Source organism: Hyaena hyaena, unplaced genomic scaffold (genome assembly GCF_003009895.1).
Source record: "Hyaena hyaena isolate Hyena2069 unplaced genomic scaffold, ASM300989v1 scaffold_1742, whole genome shotgun sequence".
NCBI lineage: Eukaryota > Metazoa > Chordata > Mammalia > Carnivora > Hyaenidae > Hyaena > Hyaena hyaena.
In genome coordinates this window covers 68,137-82,471 of record NW_024082375.1, presented here as the reverse complement: position 1 = coordinate 82,471, position 14,335 = coordinate 68,137, and the positions used below count along the sequence as shown (strand labels likewise).

General features: G+C 42.9%; 1 protein-coding gene and 1 long non-coding RNA gene across 3 annotated transcripts in view; both read left to right on the top strand.

Annotated features, from left to right (window-relative positions):
• Nucleotides 1–14,335, top strand: part of GRIA1 (glutamate ionotropic receptor AMPA type subunit 1) — a 145,655-nt gene that overhangs the window by 109,483 nt on the left and 21,837 nt on the right. The gene's annotated exons all lie outside the window — the stretch shown is intronic.
• On the top strand, nt 4,962–6,671 carry LOC120226548. Its single transcript, XR_005527044.1, has 2 exons — nt 4,962–5,020; nt 6,269–6,671. It is a non-coding gene; the product is annotated as an uncharacterized LOC120226548 (long non-coding RNA).

Sequence of the window (14,335 nt, the reverse complement as noted above, 5' to 3'; positions counted from 1 at the left end):
GGATATGAAGTTAAGAAAACAAGGCACTGAGAGGTGACATTATTTATCTAATCAGTAGAGTACTTCTGCCATCCATCCTACATACAGGTGTCTGGAACAAGGTGACAAACTCAGAAAATATTAGATGTTTGAGTAACATGAACTCAGGTCATCTGGCACTCAAATGACTTTACACTATAATAAAATCTACCACTGAGTGAACGCCTACTCTACGTTCAAATAAACCTCATACCTATGAAGTGCCATTAACCCCATTTTACTGATGAAAAAAACAGAGGCACACATTTAAGTTACCTGACCAGCTTGACACAACTAATAAGGAAGTAGCCAGATTTCAGGTTCAGGTTGTCTGATTGCAGAGCCCATGCCTGTGACTTAACTCTAATGCTGCCCTGGACTTTATGACTGACAGCATGATTAAAGGCAGGAGACTTTAGTGCCAGGTTCCCAGTACCTATTCTCACGTGTCAAGCAATAACAAACAACTCAAAAACATTAAAAAGCAGAGATATGGAACCCAGAGCATCCACTCATCACTGTGAAGACAAAAGGCAATAGTGGATGGTCATTTAAATGCACCAAATTACCACTTCTTTGCATGCCCAAACACTGCTTTGCATGCGCAAAGATTCTTTTGGGATAAAAGTTGAAAATAATTCAACTCTGTAATTTAAAAAAAACACCCTAATTCTGTTGTTTACATCTCTATGACATAACAAGCTATTTATTGATAAATAGAAAGCAAGAGCAAGGGAAAAAGAAATGAAAAGAAACACATTCTAAGTATAGATCACTGATGATTGATTCGCAAGTGAAGAATACCTAAATAATGGCCACATGCTCCCAACTCTCCCCCAGTGCTCCGTTCTTTCCAGTGGCAACTTTTATGATAACCATGGGGTTTCCTGACTCAAAAAAAAAAAAAAAAAAGAAGAGTAATGTCCATCTTAAGAGGGCCATGAGTTTCTGACCTAGGAAAATCCCTCTTCCTTCTGTGAGATTCTCCCTCTCATCTCTGCATTAAAAGGAATGATTCTAGCAACCAATAGTGTAGATTCCATGAAACATAGAATTGCAAAATGGTTACAGAAAATGTGAGCGCGTACACACACACACACACACACACACACACACACACTCCAGCCGGGGTTCTATCATATTTTGGCCTCACATGCCCCAAATGGTGCTACTTCCTTAAGGCATAGTCAAATATTAAGAACGATGGCATCCCAAATTCACACAGACCCATGTGCCTGCTCCAGCCATATTAGATCCACTGATTTGATCCCAGGAAAGCATTCTGTGTGGCAGTGGAGGAAAGTAAAGAAAGAATAAGGGGTAGTACTTGTTTTCTCTGGTCCCCATTTAAAAGGAGTTTATATGTGCTAAAGACAATATGGCAGTAGAAATCAATTTTAATTCAAATTATTTAAAATCACAGGAAATACTTTTTACAACACTTTTCAGCCATTCACAAAGCTGCAAACTCCGTAAAGAAGTCTTTACAGAAAGTTGCTTCAGTACACTACAGACATTGTTACAGACTTCCCTTCTGCCTTGTAAAAGTGGGGCTTCTGTAGCCCTCACAGACAGATGTGCTCCAGGTTCAGTGCCTGTGCCTGCATCAAAAAGGACTTCCCTGGCAGTCTTTCCCCATCACTGTTCCCTATAATGCCAGACCTTACCATACATACAGGGCCCTCACCTCCTTCCAGCCTGCCTAGAAAGAGCTCCAAGCTCCTCCAAGGCAGATCACCCAGCTCTGCCTCGGGTCAGAGAACTGATTTCTGAGGTCCAACTGTTCCTCTAAAACTTGCCAACTCTACTTGGCAGAAGCCAGGCCATGGTCCCTACAGAGTGTTAAAAAGCTGTGTTAGTGACAGAATGGTGTTTTGTCTCTTCTGCTCTGGAAACAAATACTCTGATGAAGTGAAGTAGTTTGATGCTTGACTTTCCATTTGGACAGGTGGTGTTTCTTTGAAACAGATGCTGTTTGTTGGCTGTCACTGCATGTCTGGGGTTGGGCAAGGGGCTGAATTATGTTTCTGAAGCCCTTAGGTTATAGATAAAGACCTGCTCCACCAATGTCAGTCACTAGGGAAAGGTAAATCAACTAATTATGATCTATTGGGCCCTTTTATTGCCAACTAAATGTATTTACTGGTCCAAAGTGAGGTCTCTTTTCTTTATTATGATGAATACTCCCTTCAGTTATAGGCAATGTACTCAAATTTCCTCAGTATGTGGACATGGCCAATGTTTTACCAACCCCAGAAGGAAGCCACACCAGATTGGCCTAAGTTAAAATCCCAACTAATGATTCTCCTTCACAAGCCATTTACCAGGACAAATTTGATGGATTTCTTGAGTTATACCCTAACTGGGTCTGGTCTTTAACTGTGACCGTGGTTACATAGAGTCTTTTCTGGTCTCTGTGCTCATGACATGTTTGTGTTCTGTCGTGTGTCTTATTCATGCCACATGTATGGGCCAAGGGAAGGGAGCTTTCTCCTACAGCTTAGTGAATGATGGATGGGCACCCAGATGGGTCTGATATCTACTCCCTGTGCTTTCCATTCAGCTTCACAGACTCCTTTCTGAATATCTCCACACAAAGTCCTGTGTACAAACTTCAGGGAGTAGCAGTGAGAGAGGTGCAGTCCCAGCCCCTAAAAGTATAGCTCATGAGCAGAATCACACATATTCTTATCATTCTACCTAGTGCCATAAGAGTCAGCAACATACAGAAGGAGGAGAGTCCAGCATTTGAATGGAAGGATTTATAAAGGTTTTGTGGCAGAGATAACATTCAACATAGACCTGAAGAAATTGTGATAGGTGAGAAGTGGGTCGAGCATGCTCCAGACGAAGGGGACAAAAAGAGTAGAGGTGAGAAAACACAGGGCTTGCTTTCAGGAAAAACAAAGGGCCCACTTTAATAGAGAATGCATTAATAAGTAGAAGCAATTGGCTGCGGTCATACTGTAAAGGATTTCAAATGTCTCTGTATTTTTTATTCAATGTCAGTAGGGGCCATTCAAGGCCATTGACGTAGAGGGATCATGGACCAAACAGGCTCCCAAAGATTATCCTGGCAATGGTTTGCAATATGAATCACAGAGAGGAGGATCACCAGCAAAGAAGCCATTTAGAAAGCTGTTGCAGTTATTCTTGTAGGAGAAGATGAATGTGGTTACAGGTCATAATGGGATGGGGACAGATAGAAGAAGTAGTGGGCTCTATGTTCTTCACCAGACATCACCTCTACCTTAAGTCTTAGTAGTTTGGAAAAGAAGTCTGTTATGTGAGCTTTTTGAGACTTTTATGCTCTTGCCTATGGCCTGACCAGGTACAAACTGATTCTGGCATGGACAGAAAGTGGGCAGATATGGGGCTGACCTCCCAAAAGACTTACTGCAACCTCCTCAATTTTACCTCTGGAGTGCCTAAAAGGTTCAGAAAGGCATTGCTTGTAGGGTTGCCCCAAGAATGATGGAGGCTCCCAGTCACCTTTCTCTTTCCCCATTGCACTGACTGTACCTTGCCTGTATTTGGGTGTTTTTTTTAATCAGACATAAGTTTAAGATTGCTCATCAACATTTTAGTCACACTGGTATTCTGACTGAATATATTTTTCTCCCTCACACAACCCTATTCTGGGAAGTATCTACTAAGAACTGCTTGTCTTTATTGGCATATGGCTGAAGGAGGGAGGTGAAGGCCATGACTCAAGGAGATATAACATAAGGTTTTGTGAGAAGCATTCCCACTTCCAGGGATTGAGGGTCTCCTAGTTGCCCACCTCCATACTAGGACTTCCTGACATTAATTACATCTTCAAGTTAGTTCCATGGACCTTTCTTGAACACCTTTTTTTTTTTTTTTTTGGCCTAGTGTTGATCTGAGTGTTACAGAGGCCATAAGAGAGTTCTCTTTTAGATGATCACAGTGACCCAGAATATAATTGGAAAACAAATAAGCAAGTGCTGTTTTGTGTGGTGTTGAACCTATTGCTCTAAAGAACCATCCCCCAACTCCAGTATCTATCAAATTATCTTGGGAAGATGGTTTAAATGCTCCTTTCTAGATTCTCATTCCTGCAATTTCTGATTCTGCAGATCCAGGGTAGGATCCAGGAATGTGCAGTTTTAATAAGTTCCCGAGCAATTCTGTTATATGTAGACAGCTGTCCATTTTGAGAAATGGCTCAAGATCAGAAAAGAGAGATGGATAAGGTCTGAGAAGGCAGTGGCTTAGAAAGAGAAGGAAGGTTAATATGATGGGAGCATGACAGGGAAACTGCATTGAATGGTGTCCAAACCATGATCCTTGGAGTCAAACAGCCTTCATTTGGGTTCAAGGGCCATTAATTCACCAGCAGGTTGACCTCACTTGATAAGTCATTATAACTTTATGAGCCTGTTTTCTTTTCTGTAAAATTGGAGAAATAATAATTCATTGCAGTTGCTCTGAGTTTTGATGAAATAGCACAAAGTGCCTGTCAAAGAGGGTACTCATTAATGTTAATTCTCCACCCCTCTCCTCCTCCCATTAGACCTACCAAAAAGTCACTTTAGAACCAGATAACTTATTTTTCCCTTCTTTGTGAAACCCACTGTGTTCATCAGAAATACACATGAGCACCAGCCTCACCCCCCAGTACTGGCTGCATTAGAAATAAAATGTCTCTCTCTGAGAACAATTTGTGGTCCTCTCCCACAGAGAACACACTTAAAAAATGAAACCCTGATATTTCTTTTTCTCCCTCCCTGCCACCCTCCTCCCATAGTATAGTACTGTGCAGGGCCTGCTGCTGAGAATAAATACAGTATGTCCCAGGGAAATGACAGGCCCTTTCAATTGGTCCTTGCCTCCTGATGGGTAGCCAGGGATGCTTGTTGTCATGGTAACCCCATGAACTATATGACCCAGGCAGGGCCTGATCAGAGACAAAGCTCTCTGAGCAGAGAGGCTGGATTTGCCTGTGTCCTCAGGAGAGCTGGAGAGAAAGGAAGAGAAGGTGGGAATGGGGGAGAAAAAGGGAGAGAGAGAAAAAGGGAGGGAGGGACAAAGGAGAGAGGCAGAAAGAGAGAGTGTATGTTTGTGTGTGTGTATGTGTGTGTGTGTATAGAGACTGGAGGTCTGCCAAAGGAGTGCTGCATCAATACAGAAGCTTCTCAGGTCAGGACACATAGGATGGGTTATAGAGCGAACCAAGAAATTCTCCTAGGAGACTGGTGCAGCAGCCCAGTGCAAAGGTCCAGGTAGGGGGGTGACAAGGGCTTGATTTAGCATTTTAGGGGTGATGATGAGACCTATTGTTAACATTTATTGAGCACTGACTCATCCCCAGAGCTTCTATGAAATATTTGATATTCATTAGCTTATGTAATCCTAACAACCCTGTGAAGGTAGTATTGTGTTCACCTTGATCGTATAGTTCAGGAAACTGAGGATTCAGGAAACCCCAGGATTACCTGGCGTGGAAATCGGAGAGCGAGATTTTCAAGTCAGACAGCCTGATACAAGGACAGAAATTGTGAGGAAGACATGATGATTCACAGGATAAAGATCAGGTACTGCCCCTCCCCCAACTCACACGTGTACAATTGCATTTAGTCCTACAAGTCAGAAAGCCATGGTCTTGCAAAGGGAAGTGGCTCACTGTAGCACTGCCTGGGTCCACTAGGGAGCCCTTGCCTCCCTTTTGCACTGTTTGCATTAGGGGGCCACATATACCCTTCTTTCCCCAGGATGGGGCTATAGCATGAGATGATGCCAATGCCCTACATGTAAAAATGGAAGAAGATACATAGGGTGTAAGCTAAGGTTCCCTACTGACCCATGACAGATTGAACCTAACACACCTCCAAAGATTTTCACGCTTCTCAAAAAACTCTGTAGTGTTTCTGACTCCTTTCAACAAAGAAAAGCTAACCATTTTAGACTGATTATACTATCAACACAAAGAGGGAGGAAATTCCATTTTTTTTCCCACCTACTGTGTGCTGGGCAATGCATATGCATTCAGTGCCCTAGGGACATTCAGGCATGAACCCTCCTCTTGCCTTTTGATTTAGGTATTATCATTTCCTTTTCACAAGTTAGGGAGCTAAGATTCAGAGAGGTGAAATTCTGCCCAGGTTCTCACCATGATTTGTGGGATGCAGCTGAAGTATAAACCCTGACTCCTGAACCCTCCTTCCTTCCACATTCCCATCTCATTGCTAACGGAGACACCCCCTCACTGCCTTTGCCACCTTTTAAGGTGGAATCCTTAAAGCATGAGGGGAAATGAGACACCGGTTTGGCCTCCACAGCCAGAGCACTTTCTCCTGAAGCACCAGGCTGGATGGAGATCCATGGTGCAGGTGTATTCTGAAGGACTGTGTTAAAAATCATAAAGGCAAAGGCATACTTACTCCTGTTACGGCTCTGTTCTTACCATGCCTGCTTGAAAAGCTCATAAACAGCAGAGCGACACACAATAAGAGAAAGAGGAGAAAGGTGGACAGAGTGAGGTGGCGAGGATGGATCTGGGGAGATGAATGACCCAGGAAATGAATGGCCTTTACCACACCAAGAACAGCGACCCAGCACAAGCTGTGATTTGCCTGCTAAAGCACTGCTTTCTCCTGCTGATATATAAATTGTATGTTGCTTTCTTTTAAGAGGCTGTTGCTGTCAAAAATAGCATCTTTTTTTCCCCCCCTCTCTCTCCCTCTTATCAGCAACTTTCTTTCAGGCTTGCCCAGTGTTCTTTTCTAAGAAGGCAACTGCCATTCTACAAAGGCAGAGCAAGGGGGAGAAGGTCTGGGTACCTGTCCCAGCCCTGCTGCTCAGGGCTTGTGGGTGTAGGAAGAGACTCCTGTTCAGACCCACCCTCCCACATTTACAACCTGTAAGATCTTAGATATGTAGCAAACAGCCGTACAGACCATCAGTTGATAGTTAGGGGCCCTAATATCAGGGCTGAGGACAAACCCCAGCTCTTCCAGTTCATGACAAGAGTTGCTCTGACAAGTTACTTCACCTTCTTCAGTTTCCCCAAATACAACAACTAGAGGTAACACTAGCATTCACATTGGTGGTTGTTAAATAATTAAATGAGATAACATAAGGTACTTATCACAGTGCCTGGCACACATTCAAGTGACTAAGAAATGTTAACTATCATTATTAATTTCTCAGAGACAGATTTTTCATCTCCCAAATGGGGTTCCTATTTAACAATAAGCTTTGCATGGTGCATAATGAGTTCTTGAACCCTAATCCCCTTTCCTCCCCCAACTTCTCCTTTCCTTTCTTCTTCCCCTTGACACTCACTGCCTATTCTGTTAGTTTTGGGATCTGACCAACATAAGTGGTAATTGCCTTCTCTGCACCAGACCACTCTCAGCTTCTTTACATTGTAATGAGTGAAATTTCAGGATACCAAGAGACAGAAATATTCGAATATATAATTTTATTCTCTTTTTTGCTCAGTGCCCTCCAAAGTTCAGCTAATAACCATCTTGCTTCCATTCATATGCCTAAAAGTAGAAAGGTCTTGAACAGAGCCTGATTTCTGAGGGCAGGCAAAAAGGAAGGGGAATGGATGGCCCTGAGTTGAGCCCCTGCACAGAAACTTTGGACCATCTGTTTTAGTGACATTTATGAATGACCCCATGTGTTAAGATCATGGCTTGGTAAGCACATCTAACCAGCCCCTGCTTCAGGGAGGAAAGGGGCAAATCCCAGGCAAATCCCTTAGCAGCAGAGCCGTCCTAAGGACATGGAGTTAGTGAGCCAGAGGAGTCTCCAAACAAAAGAAAGTCAGACAGGCATATTTTGCATATTCATGGCACATGTAGCAGAAAAAGAGCATAATGACCTCTTAATCATATTCTCTATTCTGAGGGGAATTAAATTTATTCCTCTGGAGGAATGTTAAGAAAAAAAAATCCATAGCACCATTTAAGCCAGTCTACTTGTGGCGTGAAAATACCACAACTTGTCCCCACTCTGGTGTCTTTTCTCTTATTGCCTCCTTCTTTCTACCTGTATTTCAAACTATGGTCCAGTGAAGCAAGAACCTAGTAGAATATTTAGCATGTTGAAAACTCCTATTGATTGTCCCACTGAATGATTCCTACTTGGCCAACTTCCATACAATGACTTTCTGAGTATGTTATAAAATCAGCTGATGTGTCTGGTCTTGTGTAGATTCATGAGAACCAGGAAATACTAGTCCTACTGTATAACCACATAACATAAATTAAACCAACCAATTCTTTTTTAAGTGTTTATCTTTGAGAGAGAGACAGAGAGACAGAGCATGAGTGGGGAAGGGTCAGAGAGAGAGGGAAACACAGTATATGAAGCTGACTCCAGGCTCTGAGCTCTTCCAGCACAGATCCCAATGCAGGGCTCAAACCCATGAATTGTGATATCATGACCTGATTGAAGTCAGACACTTAACCAACTGAGCCACCCAGGCACCCCCAAACCAACCGACTTAACTCAACAGTGTCTTTGGCCATTACTAAGGCATATCCTAAAGGCAGCAGATGGAAGCACAGAACTATAATCACATAAATTAATTTTACCAATATTCCAAGCATAGGATTTTTCAAAGCACTAAAGTAAGTACTCTTAAGGAAAGCAAGATGATTATGATATTGGGACCCCCAAGACTGGCTATCTAATGCAGGGGCTGGAACAAAACCGCCTCCAAGGGCCAGGTAAAGAAAATTAGTAAAATGGATTTGTGGTAAACTCTTAACATGGTTTCCTTATTTTTAATAGACCCACGAGTACAGTCACTCTTTCTCTAGTCTAACAAACAAACAAACAGTGCAAATACTCTGATAAATAATAGTTATGGTTAACATTTTTTAATGTTTATTTATTTTTGAGAGAGAGAGAAAAAGCAGGGGAGGGGCAGAGAGAGAGGGAGACACAGAAACTGAAGCAGGTTCTAGGCTCCAGGCTGTCAACACAGAGCCCAACTTGGGGCTTGAACCCACAAACCATGAGATCATGACCTGAGCTGAAGTCGGACAGTTAACCAACTGAGCCACCCAGGTACCCCTATGGTTAACATTTTCTAAGCACTTGCTGTATATGGCAAGCACTCTCGAAATCCTCAAATGCATTCCCTAATTCATGTAATCCTCATAAGAACCCAACAAAGTAGGTACTATTAAGAATCTCATTTTTTAGATAATAAATCAATAGCACAGAAAGGTTAAGTAAATTATCAAAAGTTACACAGTTAGTTCAGTGGCAGAGCCAGAATTTGAACCAGGCAGTCCAGCTTCAGAGTCTATTCTCTTATCCACCACACTATCCTATAAATGGAAAACTGACAGTCTCTGGGCAATCAGAAAAAATGATGGGAACTTGGTGAACAGAAGATTATATGCCTATGTAGAGGGAAAAGGCTCCACTCAGTTCTCATTTAATATAGTGCTATTTCAGAACATTGGCCAGATCTGGTTTTTCAAAGAAACTGGAAATCTCAAATTTTGTGTGCACTATTCAAAATGTTGAATGTTGGTCACAGTTAAAAGAGGAATAGAGAAGACACAGGCTAGTACCAACTAATAGTAATACAAAAAAAGAGAGAAAATACCATGAAAATGATGAACGATCAATAGATGGATGAACAAAGGCGCAATGGGAAAACCATGCAGGAGTCTTGCCCTTCAGGTGGGAGTTCTGGGGAGGCATCCAAGAGGAGGTAACAGTCCCCAAACAGGGCCCTAAACTAGTGGGGAGAATATATATGAGCAGGATATATTATATATATCTATATAATATATATGGATGAAGATATTTCAGGTAAAAGACCCAGCAAGCATACAGTACAAGAGAGAAGGGGAGAGTAATCCACACATTCTTTTTCTATCTTTCTATTGCTGTTTGCAGCAGGGAATCATACCCTCGAATGAAATCTCTCATGCATTCCCATTAAAAAAGACAAACAGGAGAGGGGAGCTGCTGAAACAGGAGATGAGGGGCCGGAGGTGGTAGTGGAAAGGGGGAGGAAGAAGAGAGCTAGAGACAAGTTTGGGCCCAGGGTGGGAGACCTAGGAGATCAGTGTTCCTCTCTCCATCACTGGAGGAGACTATTCTCCAACATAACAACCCTGTATATTTTAAAGTCCACAAGAAAATAATGGTCCTGCTGGCCTGCTCAGCATTCTGTTCACATTGATGTCTGTCTTTTGGTGGCCAGTCCTTAGAATTGGCCCAGCTTTTCTTCCTTTCATTGAACCAGAGGTGGCTGAGATGAGACCAGTGGGATGGCTCTTGCCCTGAATGGTGTTTTCACCCCCTCTGTTAATTATAGGGAGGCTTTCATTCATGCCCTCCCTTATCTTTTGTCAAGTGTCTCTGAAGTGTCTGACACAGATCCTGTGGTGGTGCTGCTGGCAAATGGTTCTGTGTTACAGGACCAAAATGTGGTTTACTATCAGCTGCAAATGCACTGTTGACACCTGCTTCTCACAATGTGGGGCAGACTACAGATCAAGTATGCCTCCAGAAATGCCTTCTGTCTGGAGAATCCCTGCTGGAGGGGCCAGACTTTAGGTCCCCACCCAGATTTCTGCACTGTACCAGGTGATGTTAGCCATAGAACCCCAAAGAAAGTTACAGGGCCTGGGACCTCTGGGTGGCTCAGTCGGTTAAGTATCCAACTTCAGCTCAGGTCCTGATCTCATAGTTCATGAGTTTGAGTCCTGCATTGGGCTATGTGCTAACAGCTCACAGTCTGGAGCCTGCTTCAGATTCTCTCTCTGTGCTTCTCCCCTGCTTGTGCCCTCTTTCTTTCAAAAATAAATAAATAAAATTTAAAAAAAGTTACGGGGCCAGAAATAGACATCACACATGTAAAACTAGTATGTGGCTTCTGGGGCTTGGGTAATACAACATATATTGTTGTGATACAACTATATTTCAGAAATGTAAAATTCCCTCATTCAAAAAAACATTAATCAAAAAGGTTTTGTTTGCTTTTGTGCTGGGTGCAGAGTCCCTACCATTAGAGAGCTCTCAGTCTGGTCGGAGGAGTGTGTGATGAGCGTACTGTTCTAGGGAGTGCAAGTACAGTGGGACAGAATGAAAGTCTGATGCATTCTGCCTGGGTCTTCCAGGAAGTTTTGCAGAGAACAACATATGCCAGAGCCTTATATAATGAACAGGTTCTACACAGTGGCAAAGTGTACCAGGTAGATCATGTACTAACACAAAGAGGTGTGGCTTTAGTGTCACTGCCAATCCACCCACCTGCCCACAAATAATCTCAAAGCACTTTAACATCTGTCATCTCATTTGATCCTCACAACAGACAGCTGGAGTTGGAGCTTGTAATTATTCCCATTTTACTGGGAAAGCTGAGGTACAGTTACGGTAACCAAATATCCTGGCTTGGCCAGGATTGAGAAGGTTCCTAAGATGTCAAACTTTTAGTGCAAAAACCAGGAAAATTCCAGGCAAACTGGGACCAGTTGGTCACTAGAGGCACAGTTACAGGACTTTCCATATAATCTGACCAGAAATTAGTGAGGGACTCAAACCAGACCCAGGGTTTTTCTACCACCTCAGATGCAGAGATAAGAGAATGTTCTACATGTGCTTCTTTTTTCTTTTTTTTTTTTTTTAACCAATTCCTTTGTGTTATTTTGTAAAGTCAGATACCAAAGACAAAATGTCTGTCTTCTAGTTGACTCAATGGCTGACTAAAATTCTTTTCTCATGAGGTCCCAGAACTCTGTTCCATAGGGGAAAACCACCTGTAGTGGTCACACGTGAAGGGAACTTTGACTTTACCTGTATTCCCTAATGAGACCTGGGAATGTCTGCATTTTAATTGAGACTTCTGACATAACCCCACAATTTCCATCTGCCTCTTCACTGTTTAACCTTTCCCACATTACCCACTACTCCAAATTACCGGGCCAGCAGCATCCCATGGACCCTTAGCTTTCTGCCCCATCAAGTAATGGGGTTTACGTTAGATGGTCCACACTGACAATGTCATAATCTGTACTAGAAAGACAGAAGGGGTCTTTGAAATCATCATCCAAAGGGGAGGTGATTAAGAGGTGCTATCTAGGATCCAGGTCTGCATATGCCCAGGCCTGTCCTAGACCCAACTACTCTTCCCCTTAGGAAGGCAGGCCAAACAAGCTTTGGTTCTTGCTGAAGTTCTGGCTCCCACTCCAAGCAAATGACCCTGATTTGGCTTCAGCAAAGGAGCAGAATCACCCAACCAAAGAAGGCCCTCAGCAGAAGTGGTTTACTCATCCCTTGAGGCCTATATAGGAGAGGATGCTGCAGGGCTCAGAGAGAGGGATAAGGAGAGAAAGGAAGTGGCTGGAACTTCTTCACAGAGGGAGCATCCTGGGCCTCAGAACCATCAAGTCTGAGTTAGAATGAGTATCCTCACTTACACATTGACCTTTAACCAAGTGCAAGGAAATTTCCTCCCTCCATGGTCCCCCTAATGCCTTTAAACCTCACTCACCAATAGCTGCCCTTCCCCTTTTCGAGGACAGATGCAGAGATCCTTGAAGTCTTTTCCCCTACAAGTTTAGTGGGTCCCAACTAGAGGCGTCATGGACCAATACAGTGTCAAAAAAGAGAGTGGTGGTAGGGACACATGACAATGTTTCATCTTGCCAAAGAATCCTCATATCTTAAAAGAAAAAAAACAAAAAAATGACCATTTCTCATCAACATAGTATAGAAAGAGAAAAAATGTGTTAACACTAAAAAAGAAGGAAATAATCCCACATAAAGGACTGTCCTTTAAGTGGAAAAAATTCAGCTTTCTGAAAACTCACTCTACAGCCGTTATCTTTCCTTGTTTCCCATTGGTAAGTGGAAAGTTCATCACAAATTGGCCTGGCTCTTTGGACCAGCTTCATGGAACCACTGACTGAATCCTAACTTTTTGTCCAGCATATGAATTCCCTCCATGCATTTCCTGACCAACAGTTGTCCCATCAACAATGTCCCACCAGATTTCCACTTTGCAAATAAATTCCCTGAGAGCTATAACAGCTCCAAAGTTTACCATCATATTAAGCAGCATTTTGTGACTCTGTGGCTTCATCTCCCTGATCTAATTAATTTGCAAATAAACCTAATTTCTCTTCCACTGGCAATCAATCTTAAGTTTCCTAGTGAGCCCTGCTTACTTTGCTGGATACCTGGATTCAGGGTTAAAGCTTTTGAATTTGTCTTCTCCTCTCACATGAGTCATTATATTGGTTAATAAATTATACATATTCCCTTACGACCTCCTGTCAGTATAGATGGGCTGCTGGTCTAAGTCCTCTCCCTGCTTAAACACCTTCCCTGTTTCCCTTGCCTGCAGGTGAAGAGTTGACTTCTTGGGAGAGCATTCCAGGATGCATAGAGTTTGGACTCAGTCAGCTGTTGTAGCCTAACTTCCCAGAAGTCTCCCTTGTTACCACATTCCCCAGCCCCCTGCTTCCTAGCCCTACTTCCTCATTTCACTCTTCCCTTTTCACAGAGCATGCCTGGAAGGGTTTCAAACTCCCACTCACTATCAGAATTAAATTCTCCCCTTTTCTAGTGCTTCCATAATTCTTTATTTTAAAATAGGATATAGTCTTCCATGAACTGAGAAGCTTTTTTGCCTCCCACATGAGACTGTACATTCCTTGAAGGTTGAGGTTTATAACTGCTCAGTTCTTTGTTCCTACTAAGTACCTTGCACTCTTCTTGACACTTAATTGGCCCTGATAAATATTTGGGGAGTTGACTTGAAAACATCGACTCTTTACACCAAAGGCTTTACAATCAAGCGAAAAGCTAAGGCTAATACACATGAAACAGTGGTAGGCAGGGCAATGAATTGACTGCTGGGTTCCAAGGAAGTTCAAAGGAAAGGTCAATGAGAAATCAAGCATTCATGGAAAATATCAAGGAAAATATGGGGAGCAATGCAGGGCAAGCAGTGTTAGGAAAGAAGTTAAGGAGAGTAGCAAGTTGCAAGCACATAGAAGCAGGAAGAAACACACTGTTTGAAGGGGACAGGATGCTGAGCAGCCTAGTGTGATTAGAACTGAAGCTTTCTATGAGGGAGGAGAGGCATAGCATATCACTGCAGGCTGGGTATAAACTCCAAGGGCTGTTTCATCCAATACTCCTCAGATGCTCAAATTCAAGGTTTTGAAAAAGAGATTGTTGGGGCGCCTGGGTGGCTTAGTCGGTTAAGCATCCGACTTTCGCTTAGGTCATGATCTCGCGGTTTGTGGGTTCGAGCCCCGCGTCGGGCTCTGTGCTGACTGCCAGCTCAGAGCCTGGAGCCTGTTTC